This window comes from Micrasema longulum, unplaced genomic scaffold (genome assembly GCF_059751315.1).
Source record: "Micrasema longulum isolate JH-2025_06_02 unplaced genomic scaffold, ASM5975131v1 h1tg002608l, whole genome shotgun sequence".
Classification (NCBI taxonomy): Eukaryota; Metazoa; Arthropoda; class Insecta; order Trichoptera; family Brachycentridae; genus Micrasema; species Micrasema longulum.
This window is the reverse complement of record NW_028279743.1, coordinates 70,466-93,091: the sequence shown is the minus strand read 5'-3', so window position 1 is coordinate 93,091 and position 22,626 is coordinate 70,466.

The following is a 22,626-nucleotide window of genomic DNA, read 5'->3' as shown; positions in this document are numbered from 1 at the left end:
ATTAACGCTTCACCCTCTAATGGGCATCCTCAGACTGAAGACTTCAGAAAACCTTCAAGAATTGTTAATCAATAATTTTAATACAATTTATAATATAAGTAATTAAAAGTAGTTTATGTTTATGTTAATATTATTAAATTAAATTGGCTCTGCACTATGTAGTCATTTTACTGGAATAAAAAAAAAGATATGATTTTACAAAATGTGTTTTTGAATGGCATTTAAAAATTGTGTCTAAAATTAACACTTTTTGAGATTTTGATGTTACGATTTTTTACGTGGAATCCTTATCGGTATCAAAGACCAAACATAGTACTTACGGTTCTAATTTGGAATCAGCATTAATTCAAATGACCGTATGTATAACCAGCAGTTTTTTGGTTTATTTTGAATAAAAATGAAATGATCATATTTTGTATATACCATACTTTTTTTCAAATAAAAAACAACGTACATAATTGAACGTATTTTATACGATAGTTTTAAACAAGTTTAAACAATAATTACTAAAGCCGTATTGTTATCCATATCAAATACTCTAATAATTATATTTTTTATTAAATACTTTTTGACCTCTTAATACTTATTTCTGGACGATCTATTCATTGAAAAAAACATTTGTGTGTATAAAACTTGCACACTCAGCGTGCATTCTGACGGCGTAATAAATGGTAACTGATACATGCGATAGGCGGCGCCACCTTCGCCTTCGCTCAACACAGCTGTTTGTGTTGATGCATTTTCGCAAAATATACTGAAGATACTGTTAAAAAACAAAATTCGTCATTTTGTGGGCTAACATCGATTTTATGGTTGGTATCGTAATATTGTTTAAATATTTCATTAAAAAAATGTGTATATATTACATTTTGTTTGAAAGTATAACATGTACGTACATATTTATATAGTATAAATCAATTCGAATTATTTTATCCATTAAGTAATGTACAATTCATGATCACCAATTTCTCTTTCCACACCCAGTAGTGTATAGGGTACCACATTGGAAAAGTGTGTTTTTTCCAATTTCAATTTTATTTATTTATATAGATATTTATGTACATCACAAAAAATCAATTTTAATTCATGCATAAATATCCGATTCCTTCTTTTAATTTTATATTTTATTTTTATGAAATATATAATGGACCTATTGTGAAAATATTTATTTTTAACTAACTACGTTTTTTTAAAATTTATTTTATTTTGATTTTTATTGAGTATAGGTGGTAATTTTACCATTTATTTTACACTCAGTTTAAATTCGAAAATATATTTTTTCTGCCTTAAAAAAAATGGGAGGAAAAAATGCGCTTTGTACGTTTATATTTTTTTTGCATACGTATATATTTTTTACTAATATGTACACATGGTTTTTCATTTTTCTCCTTCTGCTTAATTTATTGTTTTTTCCGAGGTTTTTTGGTTTTAAGTTAAAATATTCACTTTGCTTAATATTATATATAAAATATTTGGTATTGTTAATTTTTATTTTTTTGAATTTTCATACGTTAAACGTATATTTTCGTACGCTAAACGTGTTAAAGCCAACAAGGCGTTTCAATAAATAAACATACAAATATTTTTTTAAAAACACAAATAAGTATCCATAATATATTGAGAATATGTCAAAAAAGTAAGAAAATCATCCAACAAAAAACTCCCTCAGAGACGTGAAAAATATCAATGTCCAAAGTAATATTGTTATATGCAGAGATTGCCTTTTATCTCGATCATGTGTTACAATACGGTAAGGTGATTAGCCGTACGTTTCAGGTACCAGTCTAGAGACAGTTAAATTTCGTACCGTAAAACCACAAGGTATTTTCCAACAACAATGACAATTTTTTTTCAAGGCGGAATTTACTCAACTCAATTTTATTTTTCTGAATTTTAACCTAAAAGTAGTCATCGAGTCTAAAACCACCAGCTAGGCTCTGGTTCAATTTAAACCACACAATTGAATTCTTTATCTGCTAGGACACAGACATTTTTTTTTTAGTATACTTGTATAATAATTTTATAATACTTGTTCTTAAATGAAGAGTTTGCCATTAGTTAACAGTCACTCTGATTACGTCATTTCGACCTTTTTTTAGTACAAGCTAAAGATGCGTAATTAATTACATCGTTGAATGCTCGAATTTAGGCGAGAAATAATTGAGATAAGTGCTTTTTTGGGGGAAATTCTGTTTTAATTCCATGTCCGCTTTCAATAACATGATATAATATTTATGGTCAAAATAAGGGTAGTTTTTCCCCAAGGTCTTCCGTAAAATTTTGAATTGTTAGAAAACTCTGGCCTTAAATCTCGAATAATCCTTTTGTACTAAAAAGCTTACTCGGTGAAAACCTCAGGAAATCCTTAATTACTAGGGCTGTAACACTTTGGCATCACGATTTTGACTTCCTTAAAATTCTAGAAATAATCATCAACACAGCAACCTCCATAGTCAAACGCTTGTCTCGCGTATTGAAGGTTCTAGGTCCTTTAATATTATTTTGTTGTTTACGGACAGAAAGAGCACGACTCACCTTACCATACCGTTCTTATGATGATTGTTGATCTGACAATTGTGGGCATTGGTTTCTAAGTGAATCTTTCAACTTTATTTATTTTAAAATTAATATTTAAGAAAATAAAACAGAATTTCGTAAGGACGATTTTCAAAATTGCCAGATGACTCACGGTATTTGTTCAATTTAGTTTCACATATTTGTTTCACACATGTCTCGACATTTTCGTAGAAAGACATTCATTCCAAATAGTGCTTCACGTGTACCAAAACCTTTCCTAAATCCAAACTGGGCATTGTCCAAATCCTGTTCACATTTGCCTCTTATTCGAGCATGAATAATTTTAAGGAGTATTTTGAGCATATGGCTCATAAGACTAATGAGTCGATAATCACTACCTTTTTTGGGATGCTGTTTTTTAGGTAGTGTGATAAATATTGACTGGAGCCTGATGGAATTCTTCCTGTGTCATAAATGTTATTATAAAGTTTAATGATTTGATCAATGTTTTTTTCATGGATAAGTTTTATCATTACAATTGGGATTTCATCAAGTCCACTCGCTTGATTATTTTTTGATGTGGCTATAGCATTGAGAAGTTCAGACTTTAGAACAGTAGGACCCTGATTTGGGATTGTCAAATTACAATTTTCTCTATGGTCTGCAAACAGGTATTTTATATATAATTCCCATGTATCTGTCAGTTCATCCTCATCTAGTATCAATTTATTATCGTCATTTACTAAGCTCATTGATCTACGCTTTCCTTCTGTCACTCTGGATATATCCTTCACTTTCTTATGCAAATTAAATGCATCATGCTTTGAAAAAAGGATATCCAATGCCTATGTTTAAACATTCATATTTCTTATATTCTTCCATTTGTTGATTAAGTAAAGTTAAAGAGCTGAAACCTTAATTGTTGTAAAAATATTGATGTTTTTTGTTGATATTTCTTGACAAAACTCCATAGTTAATGAATATGATAAAATTATAAATAAACTTATCAATGAAACTTCTCTGTTTAGTTTTACTTTTTATTATTTTGACCAACGAGCGCTTCCGCCTAAGTAAGCATCTTCAAAACTGGTGAATTGTTAACAACATTTACAGTTTTTATACTATTGTTAACATATTTTGGAGATAAGATCAAATAAGTAATTTAACAGGGAACACTTTTTAACTAGTTGTGCATATTTATGTTTCGGTCCCCTGTTAAAATACTTATTCGATCGTATCTCCAAAATACGTTAAAATAGAATAAAAACTGTAAATGTTGTAAACAATTCACGAGTCTTGAAGATAGGCATCTTTGTATGATACATATCATCCAATTTTGAGAAAAAATACATTTGATTATCATTGAAATTTGAAAAACAAACGTGGCGTACCCATGCGCGTGGTTGACGTATTTCCACTACGCCATCTATATGTGCATAGTCGTATTTTTTAGCTTTAAAGATAGCAATTAAAATGTTTTAATCATTTAAAAGTTGTGTATGCGAAGGGGTTAGGGCACTATGTTAGCTGTTCCCTACCCCTATTAAATACTTCTCAGTGCGTACTGAAATTTATTTTCAGTCACACATAAAGCCTGAAACCTGAAACCGCTCGATATTACCTAATAAAGTTACTAGATTGTTTATCTTGTGCGCGTTGTATACTATAAACTGTAAACGCTTACGTTTATACTCTCAAGCAATGTAAGTAAAACAAGCCTTTGTTCCGTTAAATATTCATCACACACTGCTTTATTGTAGATAACTTTCAGGCAGATTGTACTTTGAATTATTTCCCAAATAAAAGCATCGAAATGTACATACTTGGATTGTTTTAAAATAATAATTATTATTGTTTAATACAAAAAAAATTACAATTTGAATAAAAATAGTTAATTTTACGTATCTTTTTTAATTTTTTTTATTTTATTTGGGAAATCAACAGTTCTACATACCTATTAATAGTAAATAAACAGATATAGTGTACACACTTAGAACTAATAACAGATTTTCACAAAGTAAGTAAAGAAAATAAATTTTATACAAACATATTTAAGTTTATACATATAAACATGTTTTTTTCGTGTACTCATAAATATTTTTCAATAATCAAAGAATTTATTTTTATTTTTAAGAACAGTAAGTTATTGTAAATTGATTACGATTAGGATAAGGACGCTTGAAGAGAGGATAAGGATGGGAAGGGAGATGTACATATTTATTATTATAATGTCTACAAAGTTACATAATGCATTTTTAGTGTGAATTTTTAATCTGACTGAGTGATGTTTGTGTAATCTACATCTTTAAATTTTGTATTGTACACTGAAAAAGTCCTACGAAAAATTTTTTTTTAATAAACGATGTTTAACTTATCGGTACATAAAACAGGCGCTATCGTCTACACATCCTGGCTGGCACATGTATTGTTATTAAACTAAGTAGTTCTGTACAGTCAACTATTCCAGTCATAATTTTGTGAAGCAGTAGTTGGTCCGCACACACTGCGGTATTGTAGAGAAGTGTTTCCATGGTAAGTGGTAGCAATGAGAGTTGATACATAAAAAATACCGGTTTTGTATTTTAGGTACTTAATTTGTTTTGAAGATTTTATATTCTTGTTATATATATGGCATACTGGGGATTTTATATCTGAGATGCGTATTCCAAATGGCTTCTGACAAACGTATAATATAATGCATTAGGGCCTTTGGATTATCAAAGTGTTTACTCATTCGAATTATGAAACCTAACATGCTCAATGCTTAAAACATGGTTAAATAAAATATATCCCTTATAAGGCTTTAATGTTATAAATCATTCGTAAGGGGACTTATGTCCAATATATACCTACTCTTGTGAGTATACCTGCAAAAGCGTAACTTTTCAGTAAAGCAAAATAATATTGTTATGAATTCAATTATTTAGCTACAAAACTCGTATGTTGCAAAACAAATGATTATTTACAGGTCATGTTATTTGTGTTACCACATTAGAATAATTTATACAAATAAAACAAATATTCAATAAAGTTTGGTTTACAACTTAAACCATTGAAAACGGGACAGAAATAAGTACATGTAATCTACTAGAATTAACTTACACTATTTGTACCATGCAATGAATTGAAATGAATTGAAATGAGTATACTCATATTACTAAGGTCATCTTGTACTTTTTGTGCAACAGAAAATATGACAAATACATATACCTATGTTTTCAAAACCATAATTTTGTTGGCACAAATCTGTTTATTCGTGTTTTGAGAAGTCGTACAAGAGTAATGTTAATACCATCGATGCAGATATACAAATAAACATTTTCTCATATAAATCAAAAAGTTAGCCAAATGCAGTAAAACTGTTATGTCCGCCCATCAATGAAACATCACCTGATTTTTCAGAAATTTTAAAGCATTCTGTTGTTTACATTTTGTGTGTTTAAAACAATACTTGAAAGTTAAGAGAAATTTATTTCTTTCAAATTTTAAGGATTGAACAATATATGAACCTAATCCTTTTTTAAGCATATGCATTGAAGAAAAGTTAACGAAGATTTTTTTTAACATGGCAAGTTTACACAAAAATGCTATCAAATTGCAGAAAAATTCAGTGATGTTTATAATTCAGTATGTAAAAAAAGGGACACATTATGTTTAACAATTTTCCATTAGAAGTATTCTTACGTAACTTCTTTTATGGAAAAAAAGACACAAAATGCATTTTTGTAAAAACAGAAGATGCATATAATCAATTTCACATTTGTAAAGTATGAGGAGAGGTCTATTAATTCACAAAATGAAGAGAAAGGGGGGTAAATAGAAATATGGTGATATTTTTTCGTTTAAATAAACTCTATTTCAACAAGTATTTATTGTTGAGACATTTAAATTAATATATTTGTGGGGTTCATAGTCCATGACCAATGACATACATACGTGTTAACATATTTCACCTGAAATAGAGCGATGACTTCAAGAAGCAGGTCAGCATTTCCTAGTTAATTCAATTCATTATTTTCTGCAAAACACAAAAGATTAACGTTTTGAGGTAAAAAAAATAATTTTTTTCCCATTATAAACAAATATTTATAGTAAAAATAACTTGGCTTCACTAGGGCTACCCGTGCTGAGGACAATCAACAATTTATTTTTTTTTAAATATTTTTACTTGTGAAAATAAACAAAGAAGACTTAGTGTACACAGATTTTTATAAAAACATTTTTTAAGTTTAAGTCAAGATGCTTGACTCACAAACGGAAGGTTCCGGGTTCGATTCTCGCGAGAATACTTGAAAAAATATATGTGATTTTTCTCAAGTCTGGGTGTTCTGTGCTGTAATTTACCACTGTTATTGGGCCTCCTGGCCTGTTGTGGTGCAAAAAAAAAATTAAGTTAAAATTACATTTATGTACACCTATAATATTTAGTACACTACAAATTGATCAAGATATTCTGCGATTGGTGTACCAATTAAATTCCCTATGCTCCATTAGGCGCAAAAAAGGAATACAAATGATAACATTTATATTGAAAACGTACAATAAAATAATTAAAACACAATGTAAACTATACAATAATGGTGGAGCAGTTTATTCGATATTGGTTTGGGGGAAAAAGACAATTAACATCATCACTACCATTGAGATAGGAACAAAAAAGGAACGTGGCCTATAAAGAGACCACAGGGCACGGTAACTCTCAGCAGTTTAGTTCAGTCAGTCCATCAAGCCCCAAGACTCTGTTCGACGCAGTCACTCAGTTCCAGCATGTAGTTCTTCAGCAGTCTCTTCAACCCATCATCGCCGTTACACTCTCTCAACACAATTCACGTATTATTTATCATGTAATAAATACGCATTAAACATCAACCTTGCATCTTCTCTCAATCTCTAACTAGAGCAGGAGCTCTACAAAATTTTAACAATCAAAATCCTACATATTTATATCCATGAAAAAATGTTTTGTATTAAATTTGTCTTGAATATAGGCTGAAATTGTTGACTCTACTTTTTCGTAATTTGTAAATTTTAGAATTTTTCTTTTTCAAACTTGAGAATTAGTTTAATCGAATGGTACTAGGTCTTGAACGTTGGTAGGGTAGCTAGGTATTTGAAAGCCATGTTTATGAAGAGCAGTCACTGAAAAAATGTTTTTGTAAATGGTCGCATTGTTTTGGAGAATTAAGACACTTTTGTGTCAATTTTCCTCTCGTATTCTCCTTTAAAGCTTCTTTTAATTACTTTAATAGATAAACATAAAAAAAAATGTTTACTTTGTGTAGTCAATCAACAGGATACCTTCTTTATCCCAAAATAAAGTAGCCATGATCTTTCCGGCTGATCGGAATACCATGAACTTCTTGAGATGTGGGGTACCCTTTTTATACTACTGCGTGGAATGTTGTTTAAATTCAGGGTCATAATAATGAGCCCGAGTTTTATCTTCGGTAAGAGTCTGATCCAGAAAATTACCCATATTATCTCCGCAGAGGTCTAAAAAATCACGAGAACTAACGAGCTGAAGTGAGGCAAAATATTATCTGGAACCATATTACACTGATTTTTGACATATTAAGATGGCCGTCTAGGATTTTTAAAATAGGTAAATAGGATACTCGTACTATTTTTTCTGCCTTTTTTTCTTCAGAAGCCTACTCTCTCATATAGGTTTCTCAACTTTAAAAATAAAATATGTTGAAAGTGCGTCAATAGGCTGTCCAGAACGACGGTCATCCTTTTCGACTCTCTGCCATCTTTTAAAAGACGATCTTATTTTTAATCATAATTTTTCCAAAACAAGAATTTTTGTTTATTGCTGACACATATTTAAACCCTTGTGTGGATGTTATGTCACAGTAGTCTATATACGACACAATACTTGATTTATTTATCTTTTTTTTTAAATAATTAAGCTGTATTTTTTATTATCTTCAAATTGGCATTTTCACACCGGGTTTGGACAGTAAAATGTGTAAAACAATGCTGGCTTTTAGAACAAAAAAATAATTCTTGCTACGTTAACAATTTGAGCACCGGCCAAATACACATAGAATTTACCCTATGCCCGGCCTATTTTTGTAAAAATTCAAGTTTTGTGAAGGGTTTCTAAAATTGTCATAATTATTAAAATATTGGGTTGAATCAATTGAAACTTATATTTATTTGAAACAATTTAATAAGTATTTTTTGTATGATAGTTTGCCAATATTGGCCTTTACGGAGAGCCACATTGCAATGTTCGCAGGGTTTTACTCTTATTTTGTGCTTTGTATCCCGGAGTCGTGTAAACACGTGGTTACAATTACCATGTGTTGTGTCCCGGTTTCGTGTTTCACGTGGTTTACCAGCAGCGAAAAAGTACTAATAAAAGTCACTAGTTGTCAATAAAATGCACTTTTTTATACAGCTGGTAAACCACGTGAAAACATGGGACCGGGACATAACGTGTGATTAAATAATCACGTAAAAACACGGCTCCGGAACACAGTGTTAAGAATAAACGTGACTCCAATACAGCGATAAATTTGTGTAAGAGAGAGCGCGAAGATAGGACTTATAACGAGGAAGACAGTAACACGATGTTTCAATACCAAACGCAAAGCAATTATTTACCACAGTCTTTTAAGAATTTATGTGATATGCTGTGATTTATTCGTTTAAGTAAACATTTGATGGCCGGTCAAAACTTAATTTTATCCATACGCGACATTTCTTTCAGATTGCTTTAGTCATTCAGGTGTAACTTGGACACTAGTTATTATTTTTTGGTAATACTTGGTATATGTATTATGGATATGTCACACTGTATGTTCCTATATGTTCCCTCAACCCCCCTAGAAATCCTTTCATTCCGCGAATTTTCGGACCTACCCTAGTACGTTAACGCATACGCTGGGTACAGTAATTGATGCGTAAGTCACGTTTCGCCCTTTGTTATGTGACTTCGCGCATACTAATTAGTGCGGATATCCTGTAAAGGATATTATTTGTGCCGGAAACCGGATCGGAACCTTTCAACGTGTCTCCATCACACGCTTAATTATAACTTAGAAATATTACCGGAAACAGGCATTGGTAATAAATTCGTTATAATGTTCGTTCGTAGAAGAAAACGTTCCTATATTTTAAGTTTGAGTAAAAATGTTCCATCTGGAGTTTACATTTCTAGTCTATTCTATCTTCTATAACAATGGAATGATGTGGTTTTTTTTCAATTAAACAGTTTGTTTTTTAATGTTTACAAACGATTTTTATGGATCTCAATCAGATTTTTTCCTTGAATTCCTTATAATTTCTACTCATTTGTTACTTTTTATTGGATTTTTGGTAAAACTAAAATAATATTTAACTCCATACATTTTTAAAAATCTTATTCCTACATAAGTACACCCCTTTGTTGGTGAGATGACCGGAGTTTGACGTTTGCAAAAAGAATGCCATATTTGAAAAAATATTTATTTTATGTTTTGGAATTCAACCATTAACAAGTACCTACTTAAATGAAATAATTTAATTTTATCGATTTTAAGTTTTGGAGTTTAATCACAAACAAGAAGTAAGGTACCTATTTATCAATGAAGAGTCTATTTCCAGGCTAATAACAGGGAAGCCAACGTTTGGGCAGGACAATGTCTGGCGGGTCCGCTAGTATTGTATATAATGAATTCAATAGTCTGATAGCTAAACTAAAATTGAATTCTTTGTTTTTTTTTTCTTACCACAACAAGCCAGAAGGCTCAATGACAGTGATAAATTACAGCAAATAATACCCAGGCTTGAAAAAAATCACATTCTATATTTTTTGTGTTCTTACTGAGAATCGAACCCGGAACCTTTTTTATCCCATTACTCTTTTTTTTACGTCAAATTAAGATCAGGTATTTAAAACTTCTGCTCATATTTGAACATAGGTATTCCTTCAATTCTTTAACCTGTTAATGTTTGTGAAGTAAAATAGCCGAATCCTTCATTTAAGCTGGTGAGATTCATGTATTTTAATTATTTCACCTACGCAAACATCAACAGATAAAAAAATAAAGGAAAATAGATGTCCAAATAAGGGCAGAATAGAGAATGTTACACAGTGTGTTAAATGGCCACTTAAACCAGCCAACGACAGGTCATAAGCCCTATAGGTGCCTAGACTTTTATATTACCTTCTCTTAAATGTTTTTTATATCTGTTGTAATACGTTAATTCTTGAATGTTTTTAAAATAAATTTTCAATATCAATTTTATAACGAATTTATTATAATTTTACGTTTACACAGTTAAATATTAATGTTAATGAATTTGATTGAATACTTTTTTATAATTAAAACTATGGAATTACAAAAACAAGTAGATTTTGAAAAATAAGTTAACAATGAAGTTTAAATAAATTATTTATTTTAAATAAAAAAACTATCAATCTGAAACCAACAATCAATTAAATCTCCAATCTACATTGTCTCGAAATTGTTTATACAAAAATAATATACTTTTTCTATCGCAATCTCAGCGTTGTACGTTTTCTCGATAGTAAATTAGTATTACATCATGTACCAAAAATAAACGTATTATTGTATCCGAACCACGTTCAGTAAATATCTCAACTTTTATGGGTTTATTTTTAAATCATTCTGGCACTGAGGGGATGACTCCCACGCCAGAGGCTCTCAGCATGTAAATTACGTCACGAACCGATCGGGTGCGGGCGTCGCGACGCGTGACGCCGTGCCAACTCATGACAAGCCGACGCCGATGCCAAGGTCCAAGCCGAAACCTGCTAAAAGCTAAAACAATGTCTATCAGTATAATAATTTTGATTCGTTTTGAAATTTATCGCATCTTATTATACATATTGCGACAATTAAATAACGAAACTGGGTGTGAGATGTCGTCGGAGATCAATTAATTTTCGATAACGTTTTTGACGGAAATCGTGAATGGTAACACTGACAAAGAACATAGTGGTACCTACGCAGTATCACAGACGACATTTGATTTTCATCAAATATCTAAAATTGAGGCCTTTAGTATCAGAAATGGCCAAAGAATCCCATATCCATTTTTGAGAAAATTTTGAAAATCTGTAATGGCACTTTTTAATAGAAATATTTGGGGCCATTAACAACAACAACTACGACAAATTACCACTTGATTTCCCCGTAAGGGTACGCAGAGAGGATAGTATAGATGAAATTATTTTAAAAAAAATATATAATACGTTTTCATTATTTTAAGCAACTTGCGATTTAATTTAATAACGATTTCTCCGAATTCGCAAATCACCTCATTAATTTTATGATAATGATGTCATGATAATGATATCAGTAAGATACGGGAGTTAAAATTTTGCATACAATAATAAAGAACTAAAAGTAAATTAAACGAAAATATTTCGCTTTGAAAAATAACGTTTTTTTATTCAATAATCAAATAACCTTTCAATATAGCCCATTATACGATGTTTCATTGAAATGGTAACCTTTTACCTATTACACTTATTTTCAACCATTTTTTCAACAATATCTGTAATGATTATCAGCGCATCTTAATGTACACTTCACTTCAAACAGCATGCGTTCTGTCAGAACGTTGGTTTCATATTTTTGAGCAACCACTGGAGTGAAGGTGTATAGTGGGATATGCATGTTAGTGTAAGACAAAGAGGCGGGTTTGTCTCAAAACCGGTACACATATAAAAGTCAGTAAGTGGTTGTATATTGGTGTCAACGTAAGTCAAGCCTATTTTGACAAATTTAAAAATGACCACAAACAGTTCAATAGAATTGTACGTTATTCGAAAGTAAATTTTCTGTTCTACAATATTTTTGTTCAAGTTCAATTGATGTAATAAAGCTCTCAAAGCTGCTCATCTTATTTGCGCAGCTCACGGTTAAGACGCTTTAAACAATTGACCCATTTCTTGTTAAGATTAACTTTTCTTTATTAGAAGTAAAATTCATTACTGATTAATTCGTTGGATTTTTTTTGTGTCGTCTCGTTCTCTTCATTTGGCGAAAAACCGACACATTTTAATTTAACACCGAGAAATTATTGAACAATGTATTCTTCTTCATTATTTTTAAACAAATTAGTAAATTATTCACAGCATCTTTGCCGCACATTGCGCAAATATCACAAGCAGCTTTTGCAGCTTTATTTCCTCGATTGAATACGAACAAAAGGTGTCGAAAATACTCCCATACGTCCACATGATATTTCATTTTGAACGCTTGTAATCAAATAGAACAATATATGTAACGTAAAAATAAGTATATTTTATAGAATAAAAACAATTCTTTCGAATGACCTAAGAACCTTATTTTAAAAACCTTTACCATTATCTTTCAAAAAAAATACGAATTTTCAACTTTGGAAAAAAACAAGCACAACTAAAGTAACCTTTTACTTTACATCACAAGATTGTGCCTTGATGAGAAAGCTTATTTAACTATTTATTTATTAAGTTTATTTAATTAAGGGGGCCTGGAAGAATGACTAGACAGCAACAACGTAGCAACAATTCACGGCCAGTGTATACTTGTAATGCCGCATTAAATACACTTCATGAACTCGGCAATAGTTATTCCCACGTATCTGATATATTTAGTGTAGGGTATTGTTCCTTTAGAAAAACCTTTTGAACTTTTTCAAAGATGGTGAATGGTAATTATATTTATTTATTCACGCATTTCATAATATATATAGTTTTTGTTCACTTTGCCCAGCTGAATGAAACAGTACTTATGATTTTCTTGTTTTATTACTGTAGAATGTTTTATTATTTAAACTTTCTACTTAATATGCCGTATAGTTTTTAGGTTTAATTTTTTTTTTTAAAATCTTGGGTATAAGGAAATTTATGTTTTAAAAAAAATATATAAGCTTAATATGTTAGTATTACAAATGTTTGTAAACGGCAGATTTGCCGTTTACGTTAATAAAATAAAATAAATAAATTAAATAAAAACCGGTCAGTAATTAGATGAATGTGTGGTTAACAAATAGTGTTTTTATTTTGATTTCAAATATTTCCTTAATAAATAAATAAATAAATTAATAAATATGATAAAAATGTATAATTTGATTTCAATTTAGGTGAATTTCTCTAATTTCAACATAAGTTGTACCACATCTTATATATCCATAATGTGTTTGTGTTGCACACTGTATAATATGAATGTGTTTGTTTGTGCTTAAACACAATGTATATGATTGAGTTATTTAACTTTGTACGAAGTATTTGGTGAGACTTTGAGCAACCCTCAACTCGGTTTCAAGATCTTTTACTAAAACAGCCTCCTATCCTCGTAAACACAACTTAAATGGAATTCAATTTATAAACAATGCGTTAAACGACGCAATATTTGAATACCGACATTATTTAATTACAAAAAAAATACATGAATTATATGCAGATATATAATCACCATCGAGTCTGAACATGCACCGAAAATTTTGTTATTTTTATTACTAAATACCACTAGGTTTGTTGGAGAAATAGTGGGGGGGATCCGGAAATAGAGGGGCAAAGGGGTTGTAAATTACGCGATTTGTTTTTTTTCAATGAAAAAGTGGGCTGCATGGTGTAGTGAAAGTCTTCATGAAGAGAAGGTAGATACAAATAGTCGGTATGTTGTTATATACTAATATTTAATAGCAAAAGTTTAAATTTCCGACTACAAATTAGTGCTTTAAATATAAATAATATGAAAACAGAGATAAAGAACATTTAAGAGAAGATTATATTACGCACTGAGTAAAAGACTGTTGTAACTAAAAAATATTAATTTAGTTTCACTATACATAAAGTAATACTTTTGATAAAAAGTGATTTAATAAAAAAAAAACAGTATTTTTTATAGTTATAATGTATTTTTAGTAGTTACATCAGGATTAAATAAAAGTAAAATTATTTTTGATTAAATATAGATATTAATTATAAAACAATTAGAAATTAAAACAACCTTCGGTCCAAGAGGATTGGCCTACTACTCGGTTTAATTGTACAATCTACTTCCATTATCCATAAGGAAAATTAGTAAATACTCACAATATAAAATTGCTATTAAGAAGTGGAAAGTGGAGGTGGGCTGCGTACGGATCGATGAGTGGATCAAGCCAAATAGGTAAAACGTGTGTACTGTATATGAAAATTGGTCTACAGGTATATATATATTTTAATTATGTTTTTTATGATTATTTTAGTTTATATTGCTCATTGAGTTTAAAAGATAAATTAGGTTTTTTTATTTTTTGTTATTATGCTGACTTTGTTAAATTACTAATTTTAGGCGTGTTTCAATTTTTGTAAAATGTTTCCCTCGGCACGGGACACTCCAGTGAGGGAACATTATTCTGTAAAAAAAAGGAATACAAACATTGTAAAAGTATTTACAAATGAATAAATAAATATAATATTTAAAAATATATAATGAAAAAATCAAATACAGAAAAGTGAAGTAATTGGTATATCTTATCGGGTATGAGTGATAGAATTACGACTATTGTAGTCAAATATTTTACTGTGTTGTTAAGATTCACGTTTTAATTGTATTCATAACTCAAAATCGATAAATTTTGAGATACAACATTATATTTTTAAGAGATAAATTAAATGTCGGCCTCGCGGTGTAATGGTCAACGCGTTTGCCTATCATGCAAGAGGTCTTGGGTTTGATTCCCGAAATGATCTGCATGTAATATTTATTAAAAATATTTTTTCATTAGAATATTTCATAGTCCCTGGACTGGTTCGTGAAGCGTAAGACTGATCATCATGTGTTACTGTAACAAAAAATAATCAAGATACGCCGCGATTGGAGTTAGAATGCAGTGCTCTATGCTCCACTAGGTGCGAAAAGGGAATACTGATGATGCTTATGTGTAATTATGTCGTGAATGTAATTTAAGAATGATAAATATTTATGAAAACGAATATTTACAACAATGTTTAAGTATGTACAAATGTTTGCAAACTGGCTGGATTCCCTCCCTAGGGAGTTATTCATTCTTAAATTTATTTCAACTGAGAGGAAAAATGTTATTGAGAAGGTAATATGGAAGTCTAGGCATTTACAGGTAAATAAAAATAAAGGTTTCAGCTCTTTTACTTCACAAAAGTCAAAGATGGAAGAGTTGAGGAATTGTGGATGTTTAAACATGGACAGAATGGTAAATGTTACACAGTGTGTGAAGTGGCTTAAACCAGCCAATGACAGATCATACGCCCTGTAAATGCCTAGACTTCTATATTACCTTCTCAACAATGTTTTCCCTCTCTGTTGAAATAAATTAAAGTATGAATATTTACAAGTTGAATTTTTTCCAAGCATGTTTTTTAGTTAAATTATTTTATAAAATAAAACAAATAAATACAATTTAAATAAATAGAACCCATTTATTTTTTTTACTACCGACCGGTTTCAATCTGACACTGTTAAAATAAAAGAGGAACAAGATTTAATAGTAAATTATTCTTTAATAAAGAAGCTTGTGTGACTTTAAGACCGGCCGGTAAAAAAAAAGTGGTTAAAACAAGTTCGTGTTTCAAACATAAATTTTATATAATACTTTTTTGTAAATGAAATGAATTGTTTTTATAGTTGGCTGATAAAAGGCTTAAAATAGTAGTTTCTGTCCCAAAATTTTGATTTCCGTTACCATATTGTTCAAAATCTTTTCTCTGCTTTTATTGTAGTGATAACCGACCATGAAAATATCACGTAGATAGATAATGCGCGTATAAAATGGACCCCAGATGGCCATTCAAATGTTTAAGTGATGTTATCGCCAGGAACAACGTTTTTTCATCATCGTTTTTTTACAATAAAATTTCATATCATTCCTTTTTTACAACCTAAAATAATTTGGGTTAAAAATAACCTGTGAAGATTTAAAAATTATACTGATAATTAATTTTTGGGTTATTTAATAAGCATCCTAAAAGCAATGAAAATTTGTGGAATTTTAGTTGATTGTTAGATTTAAAGCTCATCAGTTGGAGATGACATAAAAAATCCGTTGATATTTAATGTGTATTTCGTCGTTGCGCCGGCAATACTTGTTAATTGATTAAAAAAAAGTATAAATCACTTCTCATTAAAATTGAATAATTTTGTTTCAACAACTTTAGTTAAATATTTTGTCAAAATAAATGTTTTTTTTCTTTATGTCACCAATAAAAATGTATTTAAAAATAACATCCATCATTAAAGGATATTTATTTATTTATTTGACACTTTATATACATATAAAACCAATATACATATAAGGGTGGGCATATTGCCTTAGGGCAATTTCTTCCACCTACCCAAACCGTTCAGTTTGAGAAAATTATAAATACATGAACACATTGAATCTTACAATTTTATACAAAAATTAAAAGCAAAGATTAACAAAAATAAATATATATATAAAAATAATAACACTAAACTATGAAGAGGGGAGAGGGGATGGGAAGGAAAGAAAAAGGATAAAGGAACAAATTAAATATTTAGATAGTGACATTTCAATCTTGACTTAAATGTAAATAAAGAAGGGGCGTCTCTAAAATTAGTGGGTAGATTATTCCACAATCGAGCGGCTACTACTGTGAAAGAAGAGGCAAAAAAAATAGAGCGATGACAGTGTATTAAAAGGGTTCTCTCGTTACTAGAACGAAGAGATAGTCCGTGTTGTGAAAGAGGTTGGATGAGCTCTCTCAGATAAACAGGCGAAGTGGGATTATTTAAAATATTGTGGAGAAGTGATAGAATGTGAATGTTTTTTATATGCCTGATACTGAGCCAGTGTAGTTGCGTGCAAAGTTGCGTGCGATACTCGGTTATGTGGTCAAATTTGCGAAGATTAAAGATATAACGAATACAAATATTCTGCAATCGTTCTAACTTATAAAGCAATTCAGAGTTAGCATCTGGATAACATACATCCGCGTAGTCAAGGAGTGGAAGAAGTGCGCTCTGGACTAATGTTTGCTTAACATTAATTGGCAAGAAATTCTGTAATCTGTTAAGTGAGTGCAAACTTCTATAAAGTTTACGACTAACTTCGTTCACCTGATCGTGCCACTCTAAATGCTTATGAATGATAATACCTATGTTTTAGGCTGAAGTCATGAATGGAATTTCTGTACCATCTATTTTGAAAAGAGAAGTTGTGGAATAATTCACTTTTGAATACATTTGTTTACTACCAACAAGTACAATTTGGGTTTTTGTTGGATTTATGAGAAGTCCATGTTTTTTTGTCCATGAAGAGATATGGTCGAGTGCAAGTGACATTACTCTATGTGTTTCAACAATGTCGACGGGCTCGAAATGAATATACAATTGCAAATCATCGGCATATAAATGGTACGAACAGGGGAGGTTTTTTGTTATTGGATTGATAAAAAGGGAAAATAAAAATGGAGAAAGATACACTGTTTAAATTATCTCCTTAAAAAAAACGAAATATCACTTAACAGATATTACCGGCCGCAACGACGATATGTTTTTTTAAAAACATTCTAGATATTTGATATTTAAAATTTATTTTATATTAGAATTAATATTGTAATTTTTAATTGTTAGACTAGACAAAACTGCCAGCGGCAATGAGTTCGCTTTTTAGTCATGTTTACGATGAAATGAACGAACTGAACGATTCGACCATGCGGTCCTTTTAAAAGTAATGTTTATTTGTTCTTAAATTTAAGATTTCTGGTGTTGCTATTTGGCGCGTGTGCGTATGATCGATCTTTGAACATTGTACACACATTACTGCTTCCGCAGTGAGATGGTCTCACAAAACATGAAGTATTTCTGTTAAATGAGTGAAAAATTGTTTCCTTTGGTTTGAATACTTTACAGTAACTACTACCGATGCTATAAAACTATCCAGTTAAAGTGCTGACAAAATGATTCTTGAGCTTCTTGACACCAATTTTGGTTTGTGTGATAAGTGTTGATGAGGCAGTAAATCAAACCGTTGCGCGTTAGTATTTTTTTACATATACTACCAATGGACATTTTTAAAGACACATGTATACAAAGAAAATTATTATAAAAGAAAGTAAAAAGTCACAATGGGATAAAGGGTGATCAACTAATATGATTTACAGCGCTGAGGTTATTTAAAATCATTCTTGTAAAATAAAAAAAAGTAAGCCTTCTTTGTTTATTCTCAAATGTAAAAATATATATTTTTTAACGTTTATTTTTAAGTGTCCTCGGCACGGGTAACCCTAATAAGGTAGCATTATTTTTATTATTAATTATAGTTTGTAAGAGAAAAAATATGAATTAATAAATAAATATAAATGGTTGTGAATTATGTGGGTATGCATGGGTCAAGTATTGTCACAATTTTTAAATAATTTTTACCCAAAACTACTGATCGCCTCTCACCTCAGTATTCTTTGATCACCTGCCACATTTACACCTCGTTTCGTACATCGCGCATTTATTCCGTTGAATGTGTGCCGCATTATAAAACTTTTTTTCCACCAACCACCAGTGTTGAGCTCCAGATCGGGGCCTGTCATTGTGTTAGTGCCGCTTGCAAGTGTCAATTTGGATCCGGCAAGTCCATCAAGAACGAGGATAAGATTAGTGGCATATTTTCCTAATCCATCGCATTTGCTGGGGTTGTGACCGATTGACACTGCATACCGCATAGCAAGGATACTCACTTATTTTCATTAAATTTAATTACAATTCAGTCCGTTCAATAATATAGTAGAAGTCTTATGGCTTTGTCCCTGCCATTTCATGCCCCGCATCCACGTGAGAATTCGTTTCCTACCCGTAACAATGCATTTTAAACATTGTTGAGGGAAACATTTTTATTGAATTAGTTTTACTAATGCAAAAAAATGTTTTAATTTAAAAAAAATATATTAGAATAAAATTAAGCTGTAGTTTGTCAAATGATCATTGCCAAAAATCCCAATAAAAGTGGAAACACATTTTTTAAAGAAAGAGACAATGCGGTGACTTACCACGGCTAGTTACCAGAATCAAAAGATTTTTCACTTTTTGCGTTTCTTTTTTAAAGAAAAAATAAATATTTGCGCTCTTTTTTTAATTTACTCAAATGCTTCAATTTGTTGGTACCATTTTCAGCATCGAGTTGTACTAGAGTGAAAATCGAACCTTGGACCTCTGATCCATGAGTCCTGGGCACTAGAAATGGAACCACGACCCGATAGATTGGATGGATTGGAGTGATGCATGATGAAGGGGTCCTTCACTTTCTGCCATCCAACTGGATACTCTGTTATACCGCGTAGATTACGGGTCTTCAATCGTACTAGCTTTAGATTAAAATAAGTGACCTCTATGGTGAAATGGCTCAGACGCGCAATGAAGGTCCCAGGTTCAAAACCCGGTGAGAACGCTTAAAAGTGCTGGATAGCAATAGGGTCTCCTGGAGGCGTATGGTTATGTATACATGGTTTATTTAGGAGTGGAAGTGGGGAAAAAAAAAAGAAAAGAAGAAATATTTTTTCACCGTAACCAGCTCTTAGCAATTCGATGCGTCTTGATAATTTATTTTATTTATTTATTTGCACTCTTTATCAAAATACAATTCCATGTTTACTTTTTTTTACATTTTTTTTTATTTGCACCACAACAGGCCAGGAGGCCTAATTACAGTAGTGATTTACATCACAGAGCACCCAGGCTTGAGAAAAATCACATTTTTTTAATTTTTGTGTTCTCACCGGGAATCGAACCCGGAACCTTCCGTGCGTGAGTCAAGCGTCTTGACCACTACACCACGGAGGCCACTTTGCCCAGCTAACAAGAGTACGTACCCCGTTCTAAGCTAGGCAATTACATTTTAATATATTATAATCAAAGAATCAAATTCAATGTTGCCAATGAAATAAACAAAATTATTAAAGGAATAGTTCCGAGATATTTTCAAAATAAACTAAAAAATAATGAGTTCTTTCATAACTATGCAACAAGAGGATCTAAAAATATAAGACTGGAAAAGAAATCAAAAGCAATGTCCCAGAACTGCCTTATGTACAAGGGAATAAAACTATTTGAAGAAATGCCAGAAAGCATAAAAAATGAAATTAATGTAAATATATTTAAAATTAAATGTAAAAAGTATATATGTGAAAAATATTAGGTAGTTTATAGTGTAAATAATGAATATAATTGATGAAAATGTACATATGAAAGAGTTAATATTATAAATTAGGATACTAAGTGTATAATAGTGATAAATAATGTTAGAATAAGTATAGATGTAAATATTGTGTTGTAAATATATATTAGACTATGTTACATAGAACTAAATAAATTAATTAATAAAATAATAATAATAATAATAATAAAAGTTAACAAATTAATATAGAGTACAGATAAACAAAATATAAACTTTATTATTTTGATATTTTGAATTACTTGATTTTACTGTTACAACCATTACTCACTTTGTTTTCACTATGAACTGTTATATGTTTGATATGATGTTTGCGTTTTTAATAATTAAATAATGTGATTCAAGGCAAATCTAACGTTAAGTCTCTAAAATTATTAATCTCAAGCGTAGACATATTCTCCTAACAATGTTTATCAAATTTATTTTACACCGTAACGAAATGTCTCGAGGCAATTAATTTTGTTTTAGAAACCAGGGCACGCTGTAATATTGTTTGTTCTTGCTTTCCAAGTTCAAAGCACGCACCTTAATTACATTTTCAAAACTGTTTCCAAAATAATTTTACAGGATTTCTTCACCAAAAATGACACACGCTTTTCTTTAAAAAGGCGGAAAAGTTTTTCGATAACAACTTGTTCAAAACCGTGTTTCAGTATATTAAATTAATTCATTTAAGTAATTAAAACAAAACTTTTTTTTTCAAAATCGTTTGAGTTTATTTATATAAGAAACTAGCTGACCCGACAGACGTTGTCCTGCCCGAACGTTGGCTTGCCTTAGAAAAATACTTTTAATTGATAGGTAGGTACCTAGGTACTTGCTTGTGATTAAATTCCAAAACTAAAAATTGTTAATATTTAAATATTAAACTTAAGTAGGTACTTGTTTATGGTTGAATTCCAAAACATAAAATAAATATTTTATCAAATATGGCATTATTTTAGAAAACGTCAAACTCCGGTCTTCTCACAATAGAGGGGTGTACTCGGTGTACTTATGTGGGAATAGGATTTTAAAAAATGTATTGAATTGAATATTATTTTAGTATTACCAAAAACCTAATAAAAATAAACAAATGGATATAAATTATAAGGAATTTAAGGAAAGAATCTGATTGATGTCCATAAAAAACAAATGCTGTTTGTAAACATTCAAAAACAAACTTTTTTTATGCACATAAAAACAAAATCTTTCCATTTTTTTTGTCAATACATTCTCCTCGAATGCAACCCTGGTAGATCGATGAATAAAATATTTATGCTCTTTACTTCTTTTTTTACACCTTAGATTAAAGATTTTAATATCTACGAACACGCACAGCACAAAGATCTACATTTCTCTGAAAACCACACGTAAATTTGTTAAGCCGTTTAAAAGGAGTTCAGTAACATCACAAGTACAGAGGAATTATATATATAAAGATATTAAAAGGTCTAGTCGTCGTATGTCTCGTCTAGTAAGTGGAGTCATCATATACTTCTTCAATCATAAATGAAAAAGCATACGGTGTCTACAAAGAACCTCAGGGCATCTCTGTCGGCTGCCAACTCTTTTGCTGCATCTTCCTAAGGTTCGCGTTTAGTTTTTACATGAACGGCTTTCAAATTTGTTACAGCGAACGCCCGAGACGTCGAGAAACTGATATCCTGTGAAATAGGGGAGTGTAGTTAACGTTCTCTGGAGGCATCGGCAGAATATGCTGCAGCCAACTGTATCGCTTTCACTTGATGACATTTGTCACAGCAATTTGCTGCGTCTGTTTTCTTAATTATGTATTCATCACAAAATCAAAATATTACTCACTCAAGATTTTCAGAGAGTCAAAATATTTTATATCAGTTTTTTTTTTTGAAAATTTATTAAAATGCAGTCAGAGCCAAAGTTGGTAATAGAATAAAGCAACGTGTAAAAGCGTGTCTGCTTTTAAAATCGTGGTGTCGTATGGTGTCGGCCAAACCG